General features: G+C 47.8%; 1 pseudogene; it reads left to right on the top strand.

The window, feature by feature from the left end:
- LOC115142231 (protein PTHB1-like) overlaps nucleotides 1-19,066 on the top strand; it is a 159,976-nt pseudogene that overhangs the window by 89,725 nt on the left and 51,185 nt on the right.

The raw sequence follows: 19,066 nt of genomic DNA, 5'->3' as shown, positions 1-19,066 counted from the left end.
CCTCATCCATTGGCTGGCGAGATGCTAATCGCTGCAAAGCTCACTCAGCCACTTCCCCGCTCTCTGTTACTGTCTCTTTAACTTGTTCTCTGTCTCTCTGTCTGTCTCTCTGTCTCTCTCTCTGTCTCTCTGTCTCTCTGTCTGTCTCTCTGTCTCTCTGTCTCTCTCTCTGTTTCTCTGTCTGTCTCTCTGTCTGTCTCTCTGTCTCTCTGTCTGTCTCTCTGTCTCTCTGTCTGTCTCTCTCTATCTCTCTCTCTCAAGCTCAAACACACAAAAAAACTTTATTGGCAAAGAATACAACAAATACCAATGAGCATTGACATGTTTTCAAATGTTGGTTAAAATGGCAACAGTTGCATAACCCTTTTGTCTGGTATCTGTAGAGCTCTCTCTCACCTCCACACTCTTTCCTCTTGTCTAAACACTGTCTTGAGAGGGTGCCTGTGTTTGTATACAGTACGTGCACTTGTGTGTGTGTGCCATTGTGTTTTTACATGTCTCTCTTTGGGTTAACTCCCTATACGCTTGTGGGTTTGTGAGATAATAGTGTGTGTGCAGAGTAGGATGGCTGAGAGCAGCCGATCAGTCTTGTAGGAAGAAGAGAAACAGTGTCTTTGAGCCATACTGCTGCCTTCAGCAAGTTTTCAGCTCGCCTTGCACTGCACTCTGGGAAAATGCACTGAAGGAAATGGGCAAGTTCATTCTGCCCATCGTTAAAGTCTGATTTTAATGGCAGTTTTAACTTGGAAAGAGTGAGTCTCTGTACCTTGGGACGGAGAGGCTCAGCGGATAATCACACATACACATATCCCTTTAAAGTACTATCAATCTATAAATGGCGCTCCATTGGGGCAGCGGGAACAACCCTCCTCTCAGTGGATACCACGACCCCCGTCTGACCCTCCCTACACTGACTGCTTCCATCTCCCGCTCTCTCCCTCTCTCCTCTTTCCCTCTCTTCTCTATCCCTCTCTCCCTCTCTCCTCTTTCCCTCTTTCCTCTTTCCCTCTATCCTCTTTCTCCTCTCTCCCTCTCTCCTCTTTCCCTCTCTCCCTCTCTCCTCTTTCCCTCTTTCCTCTTTCCCTCTCTCCTCTTTCTCCTCTTTCCCTCTCTCCTCTTTCCCTCTCTCCTCTTTCCTTCTCTCCTCTTTCCCTCTTGCCTCTTTCTCTCTCTCCTCTTTCTCCTCTCCCCCTCTCTCATCTTTCCCTCTCCTCTCCCTCTCTCCTCTTTCCTCTTTCCCTCTTTCCTCTTTCCCTCTCTCCTCTTTCCCTCTCTCCTCTTTCTCCGCTCTCCTCTTTCCCTCTCTCCTCTTTCTCCTCTCCCCCTCTCTCCTCTTTCCCTCTCTCCTCTCTCCTCTTTCCCTCTCTCCTCTTTCTCCTCTCCCCCTCTCTCCTCTTTCCCTCTCTCCTCTCTCCTCTTTCCTTCTCTCCTCTTTCCCTCTGATTCCTCTTTCTCTCTCTCCTCTTTCTCCTCTCCCCCTCTCTCCTCTTTCCCTCTCTCCTCTCTCCCTCTCTCCTCTTTCCTCTTTCCCTCTCTCCTCTTTCCTCTTTCCCTCTCTCCTCTTTCTCCTCTCTCCCGCTCTCCTCTTTCCCTTTCTCCTCTTTCCCTGTCTCTCTACCTCTCTGTATCTGTCTCTCTCTCTCTGTATCTGTCTCTCTCTCTCTGTATCTGTCTCTTTCTGTCTCTCTCTGACTCTGTCTCTCTCTGACTCTGTCTCTCTCTCTGACTCTGTCTCTCTCTCTGACTCTGTCTCTCTCTCTCTCTCTCTCTCTGTCTCTCTCTCTCTCTCTCTCTCTCATGTTGTATGTCCTCCTCCTCAGAGAGGAGGAAACGTCATTTTCCACTACCAGACATGCTGCACAGCTCACCTCTGCTGTGTGTGGCTGGGCGTGTGTTCAGTATGAGATGTGGGTTGTGTTTGGAAGTTGTCCATGTTGGTTGCTGTGGCTAACTGAGCAGGAAGGGTCTAATCTGTGGACTAAACTGAGAATACCTCTTTGCTAATAGCTGTGTCCTTTTCGCTTTACATGAAAGTAACAGTCAGACCCACGTCTTAGCATCGTTCACATAACATTATCCAAACTCCTCTTTCTCTCCCCAAGGTGCAAGCAGACACCACAAACCCCACAGTGTCAATCACCCACCACCGATGCTAAAATTACACCTAATTCATACGCTATCTACACACACAGACATGTGTCCAGGCTATATGTATTTCAGCCTCCCCTTCTGTGGTTTTGGCCCTCCAGGAATCATATGTTGGCCAATCTTTGAAGACTTATCATTGGTCGAGGATGTGCTATCCCAACGGGGACCAGAGTGTTTTTAGCCTGGTGGAATTGGGATAGAGTCTGCCTGTAGGGGGAAATAGTGGGTGGACACGGTGCCACATACTGTGGGTATACTGATGGGTATGTTGGGGGAGGTAGAGGAGGAGGGCTGAGGCGAACCCCCCATGGCAGAGACCGACCCTTCTCATTCCTGCTTCTCCTTAAACACACACACACACACACACACACACACACACACACACACACACACACACACACACACACACACACACACACACACACACACACACACACACACACACAGTGGCACATGCACACACTTGCACTTGCATAAACACAAACACACACAAATGTTGAACACTTACAGTACATGTTCGCACTTGCACACACATCTACAATTTAAATGCGCACAATATACACCTGTAGGTGTGCAGTACGATCTCTGCTGGTGTCTGCCTTGGACATCACTGTGGCCTGAACAGTTCTAACTGCTATATGAATGCTTAGTCCTCTCGTGGGCTCACAGTTGTATAACACACACTATGCTAAGGGTTGTGTAGGGGTTATGACTATTTGGTAACGATTTACTTTGGCTACATATCCATAAATACATATCCATAACTCATTAATTACACGTAATTTCAGGAATGTCCCAACCGCATTGTTAAAGGTCAATGAAATAGATCCATGGCATATCTATAGAGTATTCATGCTATGCAAGAGCTCATATTTAGGTATCTTAATAGATGAATCATTACAATGACAGTGTAGTGTCATCATTATGGCTGTTCTCAAAAGTGTGCTTCTGCCATACCAGTGATGGTGAATATACCTAAAGGCCAAGCCACAGTTTGAAAATGATGCTGATTTATAGAATGTACTAGACCCGTTTCCCCCACTGTTTGGTGTAGGACGACGATCTTCTCCTCCTCACTGAGGTGAATAAAGATAAAGAATCATCAGGGTACATTTTAGGGATCAGCTCGTGTAGCTGAGGGACATCTCATAACTCATTATTAACAGCCCTCCTCCACTTCAAAATGAGTTGGCCGTACTGGTCTATAACGCACACATGACGGTTCTATGTATGAATTCTATGCTGTCAAATATATTTCCCCATTTATAGCTAAGCACTTCGTGGTAATTAGCTGTGCAGTTTGCCACTGATCTATAACACCAACATTAAATGTCTGTGTGAATTCTATGCAGTCAATGTACTGTCATTTCTATTTTCCCATTCATAAAGTAGCCTAGTGGTTAGGGGCAGAGGGACAGTAACCGAAAGGTCGCTGGTTTGAATCCCTGTGAAAAATCTGTCTGTACCCTTGAGCAAGGCACTTAACCCTAATTACTCCTGTGAGTAATTCTGGAGAAGAGCGTCTGCTTAATGCCTAAAATGTAAATGTTATATCAAAAAGAATACAGACACAACACAGAATGTTCAAGGTAATATGAAAATGGTATTTCTAATTTCCAGATGTAAGCAATTGCTGAAGGTATCGCGGAAGAGACCTACTATTGACATTTTTCAGTTGAACTTTTCTTGAGTAGACTTAACAAATATTGATATTAAAAGCATTCACATTCAATTCCCCATTTCAGACACATAGTACATTTTACTCACTAAAATAGTTGTTGCTAACACAGGGTGATAAAGCAAGCAAGCATTTCCCTCTTTTTCACTAAGGTTGTAGCTAGCTAGCTAAGCCCCTGGCACACTGTCAACACGTTAATTGTTGTAAAACTCATGAAACATTTGGTTAATGTTATTTCACTATTTACATTGTACTGTGGAACATTACGAACCTTTTTTAAAACAGGACAAATTAAAAGGCAGAAACCAGTTGTTTTCGTTTTGACTAAAGAGGAGAGGTGACATGTGACATCACTTCCTTGGTGAGAGCCCAGCGTTTTTCTGGCTTCTTATTAGCTCATTTTGTTATTAGAAATGTGCAAACGTACAATGTCAGTTATGAAATACTAAACTAAAATGTTAACTAAATATTATTATATATATATATTTTTATTGAAGCAAGAGGTCACCAGGAAGTGACATTTCACTGACCTCTCACCCCTCACATTCTCCTCCTGTGTAGCCAAAATAGAAATAACAGCATTTTGTTTCTGTCTTAATTTGTCCTTTTGGTAAAGGTTCATAATGTGCAAAAGTACAATGTTTGTCTTAAAATAGTGAGACAGCTACCATTTGTTAACTAAATGTTTTATGACACTTTTGAAACGTTTATTGACAGTTGGAAAATGTGTTGACATTGCCAGGGGCTTAGCTAGCACCGAGCTAGGATTACTAAATGAGTGAATAAGGGGGAAATGCTAGCTAGCTTTACCACCCTGTACGTTTTACTCGCTTAAATACAGTGAGCTCCAAAAGTATTAGGACAGTGACACGTTTTTTACTGCTAGTCTTTGTATTGGACTAAATCTCGCTCCCCCATCCCTCTCACTATAACCCATATGAATTAGCATGGTGTCGTGGCCTTTCTGGTTAAATGTGCCTCTGTTCCCCTCAGCTGGCATCAATCAGCTCTGCGTTTGGTCCCACACAATGCAGCCCTTGACTGGGAACCTCCATTTGGCTCGGCATGGCAGGGCGGCCCTTTTTATCAATACACACCAATCTTTACTAGCAAATTCACCCCTTTGAAAGTCCGTTTCCTCTAGAGGTTTTCTTTGGGAGGAGCCGGTGGGGAGAGACGTTAAACAAACGTTTGGCTGATTGACATGGTTGCCGGGGAGACGGAAGTGGGGGGAGTGGAGGGGGAGACTGTGTTAATGGTTACGTGGGTTGTGTTTGGCTTACAGTGCCACAGTACTACCTGTGTGAGTGTGTGTGTGTGTGTGTGTGTGTGTGTGTGTGTGTGTGTGTGTGTGTGTGTGTGTGTGTGTGTGTGTGTGTGCGCAGCTCAAGAGACTACTGAGGGAGGACGGCTCATAATAATGACTAGAATGGAGTGGATGGACATGGAAACCATGTGTTTGATGTGTTTCGAAAACATTCCATTAATTCTGTTCCAGCCGTTACTATGAGCCTGTCCTCCCCAGTTAAGGTGCCGCCTGTGGTGTGCAGATAATCAGTTGTGTGCTGTCCAACACACCATACTGTACTACTCTCCCACTAGCCTACATGCACCACTACAGGGCTGGTTTTACTTTCCCTCTAGATTCCACTGCATTCATGAATCGAGGTGCTCTGCCATGGTGAAACTGAAAACGGTGTTGACCCCAACTCTTACCTGCACTCTGCCATTAGTCACACATCCACAGACAGGATATTCTCACTCTTTCCTTTCCCCTCCTCTTGACTTCCCCCTCATCTCTTATTTCTCTCCCTCTGACGTGCCTTCTCTTGTTCTGTTCACCTTCATCCGTCTTCTTCTGTCATCGCTCATTCATGTTGTCCCCCTCATCCGTCCCAAAAATGGAGGTATTGACCTCCTGTTCAGGTTCAACTCTCAGACCACACCTAGAGACGCTGCAGAGCCACCTCCCTCTCCATGCTCATTCACATGGCTTACGGAGTTGACTTCTAGAGAAGGTTACTGATGCGTTACGGAGTTGACTTCTAGAGAAGGTTACTGATGAGTTACGGAGTTGACTTCTAGAGAAGGTTACTGATGCGTTACGGAGTTGACTTCTAGAGAAGGTTACTGATGCGTTACGGAGTTGACTTCTAGAGAAGGTTACTGATGAGTTACGGAGTTGACTTCTAGAGAAGGTTACTGATGCGTTACGGAGTTGACTTCTAGAGAAGGTTACTGATGCGTTACGGAGTTGACATCTAGAGAAGGTTACTGATGCGTTACGGAGTTGACTTCTAGAGAAGGTTACTGATGCGTTACGGAGTTGACTTCTAGAGAATGTTACTGATGCGTTACGGAGTTGACTTCTAGAGAAGGTTACTGATGAGTTACGGAGTTGACTTCTAGAGAAGATTACTGATGAGTTACGGAGTTGACTTCTAGAGAAGGTTACTGATGCGTTACGGAGTTGACTTCTAGAGAAGGTTACTGATACGTTATGGAGTTGACTTCTAGAGAAGGTTACTGATGCGTTACGGAGTTGACTTCTAGAGAACATCTTGTATGGAGGGATTAACATGAATGACTTGGAGTCCCCATGTTGACCCTGAAGCCTTGTTTCCATTGGCACTTTGAATCAGGGTCCCGTTCAATCACTTATCATTCTAGTGGACAACAGGAAACTTGCTTGTATAAAGTACCTTTGCATTATAGAGTTGACACTTGATTCAGAGTTGCTTAGATAAGTTGCTTCTGGTGAATGACAGCAGGCACTGACTCTCTCTCTGTCAGGTGATAGCGTTGGCAGATGTAGCGGAGGAGAACCGGGCATGTCTGAATAAGGAGTTTGTCCGCCTGCGCAGCGCCACCCACCTCATCATCCTGGTCTCCCTGTGGCAGGGCCTCAACACAGAGCAAAACGCCATCCTGGAGGCTACGCTGTTACCCCTGGTACAGGACACACCACAGACACACACACACTGCTACCCCTGGTACAGGACACACCACAGACACACACACTACTACCCCTGGTACAGGACACACCACAGACACACACGCTGTTACCCCTGGTACAGGACACACCACAGACACACACACTACTACCCCTGGTACAGGACACACCACAGACACACACACTGCTACCCCTGGTACAGGACACACCACAGACACACACACACTACTACCCCTGGTACAGGACACACCACAGACACACACACACTACTACCCCTGGTACAGGACACACCACAGACACACACTACTACCCCTGGTACAGGACACACCACAGACACACACACTGCTACCCCTGGTACAGGACACACCACAGACACACACACACTACTACCCCTGGTAGAGGACACACCACAGACACACACACACTACTACCCCTGGTACAGGACACACCACAGACACACACACACTACTACCCCTGGTACAGGACACACCACAGACACACACACACACTACTACCCCTGGTACAGGACACACCACAGACACACACACACTACTACCCCTGGTACAGGACACACCACAGACACACACACTGCTACCCCTGGTACAGGACACACCACAGACACACACACACACTACTACCCCTGGTACAGGACACACCACAGACACACACACACTACTACCCCTATTACAGGACACACCACAGACACACACACACTACTACCCCTGGTACAGGACACACCACAGACACACACACACACTACTACCCCTGGTACAGGACACACCACAAACACACACACTACTACCCCTGTTACAGGACACACCACAGACACACACACACTACTACCCCTGGTACAGGACACACCACAGACACACACACACTACTACCCCTGGTACAGGACACACCACAGACACACACACACTACTACCCCTGGTACAGGACACACCACAGACACACACACACTACTACCCCTGGTACAGGACACACCACAGACACACACACACTACTACCCCTGGTACAGGACACACCACAGACACACACACACTACTACCCCTGTTACAGGACACACCACAGACACACACACACTACTACCCCTGTTACAGGACATACCACAGACACACACACACTACTACCCCTGTTACAGGACACACCACAGACACACACACACTACTACCCCTGGTACAGGACACACCACAGACACACACACTACTACCCCTGGTACAGGACACACCACAAACACACACACTACTACCCCTGGTACAGGACACACCACAGACACACACACACTACTACCCCTGGTACAGGACACACCACAGACACACACACACTACTACCCCTGGTACAGGACACACCACAAACACACACACTACTACCCCTGTTAAAGGACACACCACAGACACACACTACTACCCCTGGTACAGGACACACCACAGACACACACACACTACTACCCCTGGTACAGGACACACCACAGACACACACACACTACTACCCCTGGTACAGGACACACCACAGACACACACACTGCTACCCCTGGTACAGGACACACCACAGACACACACACACTACTACCCCTGGTACAGGACACACCACAGACACACACACTACTACCCCTGGTATAGGACACAACACAGACACACACACACACACACACTACTACCCCTGGTACAGGACACACCACAGACACACACACACTACTACCCATGGTACAGGACACACCACAGACACACACACTGCTACCCCTGGTACAGGACATACCACAGACACACACACACTACTAACCCTGGTACAGGACACACCACAGACACACACACACTACTACCCCTGGTACATGACACACCACAGACACACACACACTACTACCCCTGGTACAGGACACACCACAGACACACACACACTGCTACCCCTGGTATAGGACACACCACAGACACACACACACTACTACCCCTGGTACAGGACACACCACAGACACACACACACTACTAACCCTGGTACAGGACACACCACAGACACAGACACACACACACTACTAACCCTGGTACAGGACACACCACATACACACACACACTACTATCCCTGGTACAGGACACACCACAGACACACACACACTACTACACCTGGTACAGGACACACCACAGCTGGTGAGACACACACACTACTACCCCTGGTACAGGACACACCACAGCTGGTGAGACACACACACTACTACCCCTGGTACAGGACACACCACAGCTGGTGAGACACACACACTGTTACCCCTGGTACAGGACACACCACAGCTGGTGAGACACACACACTGCTACCCCTGGTACAGGACACACCACAGCTGGTGAGACACACACACTACTACCCCTGGTACAGGACACACCACAGCTGGTGAGACACACACACTACTACCCCTGGTACAGGACACACCACAGCTGGTGAGACACACACACTGCTACCCCTGGTAAAGGACACACCACAGACACACACACACTACTACCCCTGGTACAGGACACACCACAGACACACACACACTACTAACCCTGGTACAGGACACACCACATACACACACACACTACTATCCCTGGTACAGGACACACCACAGACACACACACACTACTACCCCTGGTACAGGACACACCACAGACACACACACACTACTACACCTGGTACAGGACACACCACAGCTGGTGAGACACACACACTACTACCCCTGGTACAGGACACACCACAGCTGGTGAGACACACACACTACTACCCCTGGTACAGGACACACCACAGCTGGTGAGACACACACACTACTACCCCTGGTACAGGACACACCACAGCTGGTGAGACACACACTGTTACCCCTGCTACAGGACACACCACAGCTGGTGACACACACACACTGCTACCCCTGGTTCAGGACACACCACAGCTGGTGAGACACACACACTACTACCCCTGGTACAGGACACTCCACAGCTGGTGAGACACACACACTACTACCCCTGGTACAGGACACACCACAGCTGGTGAGACACACACACTACTACCCCTGGTACAGGACACACCACAGCTGGTGAGACACACACACTACTACCCCTGGTACAGGACACACCACAGCTGGTGAGACACACACACTACTACCCCTGTTACAGGACACACCACAGCTGGTGAGACACACACACTGCCACCCCTGGTACAGGACACACCACAGCTGGTGAGACACACACACGCTGTTACCCCTGGTACAGGACACACCACAGCTGGTGAGACACACACACTGCTACCCCTGGTACAGGACACACCACAGCTGGTGAGACACACACACACTGTTACCCCTGGTACAGGACACACCACAGCTGGTGAGACACACACACTGCTACCCCTGGTACAGGACACACCACAGCTGGTGAGACACACACACACTACTACCCCTGGTACAGGACACACCACAGCTGGTGAGACACACACACTGCTACCCCTGGTACAGGACACACCACAGCTGGTGAGACACACACACTACTACCCCTGGTACAGGACACACCACAGCTGGTGAGACACACACACACTACTACCCCTGGTACAGGACACACCACAGCTGGTGAGACACACACACGCTGTTACCCCTGGTACAGGACACACCACAGCTGGTGAGACACACACACTACTACCCCTGGTACAGGACACACCACAGCTGGTGAGACACACACACTACTACCCCTGGTACAGGACACACCACAGCTGGTGAGACACACACACTGCCACCCCTGGTACAGGACACACCACAGCTGGTGAGACACACACACGCTGTTACCCCTGGTACAGGACACACCACAGCTGGTGAGACACACACACTGCTACCCCTGGTACAGGACACACCACAGCTGGTGAGACACACACACACTGTTACCCCTGGTACAGGACACACCACAGCTGGTGAGACACACACACTGCTACCCCTGGTACAGGACACACCACAGCTGGTGAGACACACACACTACTACCCCTGGTACAGGACACACCACAGCTGGTGAGACACACACACTACTACCCCTGGTACAGGACACACCACAGCTGGTGAGACACACACACACTACTACCCCTGGTACAGGACACACCACAGCTGGTGAGACACACACACGCTGTTACCCCTGGTACAGGACACACCACAGCTGGTGAGACACACACACTACTACCCCTGGTACAGGACACACCACAGCTGGTGAGACACACACACTACTACCCCTGGTACAGGACACACCACAGCTGGTGAGACACACACACTACTACCCCTGGTACAGGACACACCACAGCTGGTGAGACACACACTGTTACCCCTGGTACAGGACACACCACAGCTGGTGAGACACACATGCTGCTACCCCTGCTACAGGACACGCCACAGCTGGTGAGACACACACACACTGTTACCCCTGGTACAGGACACACCACAGCTGGTGAGACACACACACTGCTACCCCTGCTACAGGACACGCCACAGCTGGTGAGACACACACACTACTACCCCTGGTACAGGACACACCACAGCTGGAGAGACACACACACACTGCTACCCCTGGTACAGGACACACCACAGCTGGTGAGACACACACACTACTACCGCTGGTACAGGACACACCACAGCTGGTGAGACACACACACTACTACCCCTGGTACAGGACACACCACAGCTGGTGAGACACACACACTACTACCCCTGCTACAGGACACACCACAGCTGGTGAGACACACACTGTTACCCCTGCTACAGGACACACCACAGCTGGTGAGACACACACACTACTACCCCTGGTACAGGACACACCACAGCTGGTGAGACACACACACGCTGTTACCCCTGGTACAGGACACACCACAGCTGGTGAGACACACACACTACTACCCCTGGTACAGGACACACCACAGCTGGTGAGACACACACACTACTACCCCTGGTACAGGACACACCACAGCTGGTGAGACACACACACTGCTACCCCTGGTACAGGACACACCACAGCTGGTGAGACACACACACTACTACCCCTGGTACAGGACACACCACAACTGGTGAGACACACACACTACTACCCCTGGTACAGGACACACCACAGCTGGTGAGACACACACACACTGTTACCCCTGGTACAGGACACACCACAGCTGGTGAGACACACACACTATTACCCCTGGTACAGGACACACCACAGCTGGTGAGACACACACACTACTACCCCTGGTACAGGACACACCACAGCTGGTGAGACACACACACACTACTACCCCTGGTAAGGGACACAGCACAGCTGGTGAGACACACACACACTACTACCCCTGGTACAGGACACACCACAGCTGGTGAGACACACACACTGCTGGTACAGGACACACCACAGCTGGTGACCCCTGGTACAGGACACACCACAGCTGGTGAGACACACACACTGTTACCCCTGGTACAGGACACACCACAGCTGGTGAGACACACACACACACACACACACACACACACACACACACACACACACACACACACACACACACACACACACTGTTACCCCTGGTACAGGACACACCACAGCTGGTGAGACACACACACTACTACCCCTGGTACAGGACACACCACAGCTGGTGAGACACACACACACTACTACCCCTGGTACAGGACACACCACAGCTGGTGAGACACACACACTGTTACCCCTGGTACAGGACACACCACAGCTGGTGAGACACACACACTGTTATCCCTGGTACAGGACACACCACAGCTGGTGAGACACACACACACTGTTACCCCTGGTACAGGACACACCACAGCTGGTGAGACACACACACACTGCTACCCCTGCTACAGGACACACCACAGCTGGTGAGACACACACACACACACTGCTACCCCTGCTACAGGACACACCACAGCTGATGAGACACACACACACTGCTACCCCTGGTACAGGACACAGCACAACTGCTGGGAGTGCGCACACGCACGTATGCACACACACACACACATTGCTTTCTCTCTCTCCCCATCTGTCTCCTGGCTGCTTGACCCAGGTCTCCCCCTCTGACCCTGGTGAATAAACACAAAATACCTCAGTGATCCGCTCTGAAGCCCCTAAGTGGTTCTGCTACCACACACTCTCTCCCAGGTGCCACTGAATATACTCCTGGCAGCTCCACAGAGGACGAGGACGGTGTTACTGACCTGTGTGTGAAGAGAAGAGTTATATCTAGACTGAGTGAATGTAATCGGGACAGAGGAGAGGAGACGAATATGCCTGAATTTTGTCCATAATGTACACCCTTCCCTCTCACAGATATACAGGGAGTAACGATGCTTCCTCCCACAGGCCTCCAATAGGCTAGAGATGTTTCAGATAGTGTAGCTTTTAACTGGTGCCTCTATTCAGCCCTGATGTCCGTTTGGTCAAGGAAGGCTATGGCAGTGAGAATGCGGTAGGGGGGGTGAGGGGGACATTTTCTGAGAGGGCCAGAGGGGTCTTGTTGAGTTGTGTATGTGTGTCACAGGGGAGTTGTTCTGTTAGTAATTTAGATTGACACATAAACAAGTGTGTTGAGAGAAGCCCTCCATGAGTCCACATGATACGACGACAGATTTCTGCCCCCAACTGGGCTCTCACCAGTTGTGGTGTGTCCTGTAGCAGGGCCGTGTGTGTGTGTGTGTGTGTGCGTGTGTGTGTGTGTGTGTGTGTGTGTGTGTGTGTGTGTGTGTGTGTGTGTGTGTGTGAGACAGACTGACATGAACAGTAGTTCCATAGCCCATCTGTCTATTAGGGTTTCCACTGTGATTAAACACATGACACCTCGTCATCACACAGGTTAGAAGTGTATCTATATGCTGTCCTCTCCCTATTTACCCAATTTCACACCAAATACCCCACTGCCCCTTCATGAGAGTCTTAGGGACAGGTTGCTAACACACACACATTGACATCGTCAAACACAACCTCCCTTACACACTTTTTCTTTCATCACCTCACACACGGTAAACACGCCTGAGAGCACACATGCGAGCAGACATCCACTCAGCTGGACCATATATAGCCTGCACCTGAATGGACTGATGAGGCCCCAGAGAGATGGAGTCACTGAGAGTGAGAGCGTGTGTGTATTTCGGTGTGTTTGTTGTTGCGGTTGCTCTTGTGAATGGGATTAAGTTAATGAAAGGTAATTAGGGTCAGGCCCGCTGCATTAGCCCATACGTGTGGAGAGATGGGCTATTTTAGGAAGCGCTACTCGCACTGGACAGAAATAAAGATAACGTACTGTACGGAAAAGATAAGGCCAGGAGCTAATAGGAGCATCTGACACACACTCATATGAGTGGGTGCGTGATCTGTGTGTGTGTGTAAGAGATTGTCTTTGACCCCTGGTCTCACCTTTGACCTCTTTAGAATCTTTTCATCTCAGGTGAGGTCGTCACAGGTGGACGAGATTCCCTTTCCCCACGGACGCTCCCAGGACTGGAATTCCAATTGGGATAAGTCCCTGGAATTCTGTTAATTGGAATAAGGCTTCTGTGAAGGATTGGGGGGAGTGGTAGAATGGATTAGAGAAGAGAGAACGAGAAACGTTGGAGAGAGAAAGAGGCTGTAGATAATGACCTGTGCCACTGGGCTGATTTAAACAAGGAAGAGGGGAAGAGGAGAAGGGGAATGGAGATAGAAGAGGAGAAAAGCTGCAGAGGAGAGCTCCGCTGTACTCCCTGTTCACCCACGACTGTGTGGCTTTGCACAACACCAACTCCAGCATCAAGTCTGCTGACGACACCACGGTAGTAGGCCTGATAACCAACAACAATAAGTCAGCCTATAGAGAGGAGGTAAGTGAACTGGCATTGTGGTGCCAGGACAACAACCTCTCCCTCAATGTCAGCAAAACAAAGGAGTTGATTGTTGACTTCAGGAAGCAGAGCAGGGAACATGCCCCGCGATCCACATCAACAGGACTGCAGTAGAGAGAGTCAGCAGTTTTTAAGTTCCTCTGGGTGGTTGAAGGGCAGCTCTCGAGGGGAACTGTGGGTGGAACATGGATGGTTGGTGGCCTGGCGTCTGGGAGCTTGGGCCGGGGGCCGAGAAGTCAGGTTGCTGGTTGTTGTTGAGGGTTAACTGACCGGCTTGGAGATTTGAACCAGCGACCTTTCAGTTACTGGACCAACGCTCTTAACCGATAGGCTACCTGCCACTGTATACTATGTGTATCCTGTACATACGACTAATAAAACTTGAAACTTGAGATTGAAGTTTCTCTCTTGTCGTCTCTTATCCTTCATGACCACTGAATCACATCTTTGCCGCAGTAAAACAGGAGGGAAGAAGGTAAGGGGGAGAAGAGAGGAGGAGGAGGGTCACAGGAAACATCTCTCTGGTAATTGACGGGGCGCTCGTTTAGCTTGGCCCGACTAACAGATCGGTGCGGTCAACCAGAACAACCTCCTTCTTCTCCCCCTCCTTTTTTTCTTCTTCCACTTGTTCCCGCTCTCCGTTTCTCCTCGCTTTCTGCTCTGCTGTGAATAGAGCTGCTGACTCTTAATGTCTCAGTTCTATTCCTGCTCACATCTTCCCTGACGTTTACATTACTAGAAACTAGTACTAGAAACCTCTCTACCGCTCACCTTTTCCTCCTCCCCCACACTTCCTTCTCTCCATGTGTCTCCCTAGCTGTCTTTTCATTTAATTTCTTCTTCTCTTGATGGAAATTCAAAGGAGGAGTATTGTCAGGAGTAAAGTACAATGTTAATTTGATTGTGGCAGTAATGAATCGCAAATTGCACACAAAGGGGAGCCAGCTACTCATACAATGAAAAAGGATGAGATATGGTTTGCTTTTACATCAGGTCATACAGTTGAAGTCAGAAGTTTACATCCACTTAGGTTGGAGTCATTAAAACTAGTTTTTCAACCACTCCACAAATTTCTTGTTAACAAACTATAGTTTGAGCACGTCGGGTAGGACATTGTCGTGTCTTTACTGTCATTAAATGAAGACTTTTAGTTATCAAAGATTCTCTGTAATTAGTATTACGCGATTTAAACTGATTAATCATGTAACTGTAATTAACTAGGAAGTCGGGGCACCAAGGAAAATATTCAGATTACAAAGTTATAATTTCCTAATATAACTTTTCAGATATTTTCATATCTGATCAATTAGTCTTCTTAATGAATTAATTATTTACTTTACCATAAGTTAGTCTCATTCCAAACGTCGTAAATTGTTGGTTATCTGCACGAACCCAGTCTTCACTATGAGTCATCCATACATCAATTGTCTTAAATCATTTATTTTCTAATTAAGTAATTCACAGAAATGCATAAACAAACAAACGTAAATATGAACAAACAAACGTAAATAAAAGTAAATATGGTTACAAGAAATGATAGGAGAATGTGCCCTAGTGGGCTAAACCGGCATCGCGGCTTGTTAGACAAAAGGGGAAGTGGGGGTTGACTAAGAAGTCACTACAGAGTTGATAATTATAACAATTGAAATACTAATCCTTTGCACATGAACGCTCACTTATTCGGGAACATTTGCAATCAATATATATATTTACGCTCAGTGTGTCGTCTTGATCGCTGTTGAAAAGTTTGTTTCTTTTGGAGAATTGTCCGTCTCTCTCTCTATGTCTGTCGTGGTTAGAGGGGATAGTTCAGAGCGACATTCATGTTGTTGTAGAATGGATGTTTCGGCGGTTGTCGTTCTTCGCGTTCAATGATACCGAATTCCTAGCTGCAGACTAGTAATTAATATTAAAGACTTGTTCTTATTTTGTCGGTATCGATAGTCTAAGAGTTTAACCACCTGGTATGGTTAAAAGATTCAGCAATGGTCTGCAACCTTTGTCCTCTCGTAATGGAGAAAAACATGGTCTAGTGAGAATTTCTCAAAGTTGGGGTTTTATTCAGGAGTTGCAGAAAAAGGCCTGTCCCAGGATGCCTCTGATTTAGTTCAACTCAAAAGGGAATTGGAGTTTCCTTCATTAAACCATCCAAAATCACATTACACAACTTTACAAACAGTATCATCCTCACTCATTCATCTTATACAACAATTAGATGTAACCTCATATCTGAGGCTATTATATAAACAGAATTATGGTAATGTGGACGCACCGTCGCCCATGAGCCTCACCAAAATGTAACAAATGGACCAGTTCGTAGCTGGATTCTTCACCAATATTTTATACCTTCTCCGGAACATAAATGTTGTTCGGACCTCAAGTTCTGTGAGGTGGAAGAAATTCCTTTGTTCTCTATGAAAATTCACTCTGTCTCTATACTGTGCCCATGAGGAGATAATCTCTTCGAGGAATATACGACCTCTCTGACCACAGCAGCCTAGTTGTAGGAGGCAGGGAGAGGGGGATGGGGCTTGCTGTACCCAAAGAGGGCAACGTCATGACAACATCTACTTTGTGCATGATATAAGTAATTTTTCCAACAATTGTTTACAGACAGATTATTTCACTTATCATTCACTGTACAAACAATAGTACGCAAGTATTAACACCATGGGACCACTTAGCCATTATACCGCTCAGGAAGGAGACGCGTTCTGTCTCCTAGAGATGAACGTACTTTGGTGCAAAAAGTGCAAATCAATCCCAGAACAACAGAAAATAACATTGTGAAGATGCTGGAGGAAACGGGTACAAAAGTAAATATATCCACAGTAAAACGAGTCTGATATCGACATGAAAAGACGCTCAGCAAGGAAGAAGCCACTGCTCCAAAATTGCCATTAAAAAAAGCCATAAAAAGCCAGACTACAGTTTGCAACTGCACATGGGGACAAAGATCATACATTTTGGAGAAATGTCCTCTGGAAATATAACTGTTTGGCTATAATGACCATCATTGTGTTTGGAGGAGAAAGGGGGAGGCTTGCAAGCTGAAGAACACCATCCCAAACGTGAAGCACGGGGGTGGCAGCATCATGTGTGGGTCTTCCAAATGGACAATGACCCCAAGCATACTTTCAAAGTGGTGGCAAAATGGCTTAAGGACAACAAAGTCAAGGTATTGGAGTGGCCATCAAATCAAATTTGATTTGTCACATACACGTAGTTAGCAGATGTTAATGCGAGTTTAGCGAAATGCTTGTGCTTCTAATTCCGACCATGCAGTAATATCTAACAAGTAATTTAACAATTTCACAACAACTACCTTATACACACAAGTGTAAAGGAATGAATAAGAATATGTACATAAAAATATATGAATGAGCGTTGGCCGAACGGCATAGGCAAGATAAAAATATGTACATAAAGATTAATGAATGAGTGATAGCCGAGCGGCATAGGCAAGCTGCAGTTGATGGTATAGAGTGCAGTATATACATATGAGATGAGTAATGTAGAGTATGTAAACATTATATAAAGTGGCATTGTTTAAAGTGGCTAGTGATACATTTATTACATTAATGTTTCATTATTAAAGTGGCTAGAGATGAGTCAGTATGTTGGCAGCAGCCACTCAAAGTTAGTGATGGCTGTTTAACAGTCTGGAGGCCTTGAGATAGAAGCTGTTTTTCAGTCTCTCGGTCCCCGCTTTGATTTACCTGTATTGACCTCGCCTTCTGGATGATAGCGGGGTGAACAGGGAGTGGCTCGGGTGGTTGTTGTCCTTGATGATCTTGTTGGCCTTCCTGTGACATTGGGTGGTGTAGGTGTCCTGGAGGGCAGGTAGTTTGCCCCCGGTGATGCATTGTGCAGACCTCACTACCCTCTGGAGAGCCTTACGGTTGTGGGCAGAGCAGTTTCCGTGCAAGGCGGTGATACAGCCCGAAAAGATGCTCTCGATTGTGCATCTGTAAAAGTTTGTGTGTTTTTGGTGACAAGACTTATTTCTTCAGCCTCCTGAGGTTGAAGAGGCGCTGCTGCGCCTTCTTCACCACGCTGTCTGTGTGGGTGGACCATTTCAGTTTGTCCGTGATTTGTTCGTCGAGGAACTTAAAACTTTCCACCTTCTCCACTACTGTCCTGTCGATGTGGATAGGATAGGGGGCTGTCGATGTAAATAGGGGTGGATAGGGGGCTGCTCCCTCTGCTGTTTCCTGCGATTGTGTCGTCTGTGGACCTATTGGGGCGGTAAGTAAATTGGAGTGGGTCTCTTAGAAATTGCTTACAAATTGGAGAGGGTGGAGGTGATATGGTCCTTGACTAGTCTCTCAAAGCACTTCATGATAACAGAAGTGAGTTCTACGGGACAATAGTCATTTAGCTCAGTTACTTTGGCTTTCTTGGGAACAGGAACAATGGTGGCCCTCTTGAAGCATGTGGGAACAGC

Source organism: Oncorhynchus nerka, linkage group LG14, assembly GCF_034236695.1.
Source record: "Oncorhynchus nerka isolate Pitt River linkage group LG14, Oner_Uvic_2.0, whole genome shotgun sequence".
NCBI classification, from domain to species: domain Eukaryota; kingdom Metazoa; phylum Chordata; class Actinopteri; order Salmoniformes; family Salmonidae; genus Oncorhynchus; species Oncorhynchus nerka.
This window is presented reverse-complemented; position numbering and strand designations above follow the sequence as displayed.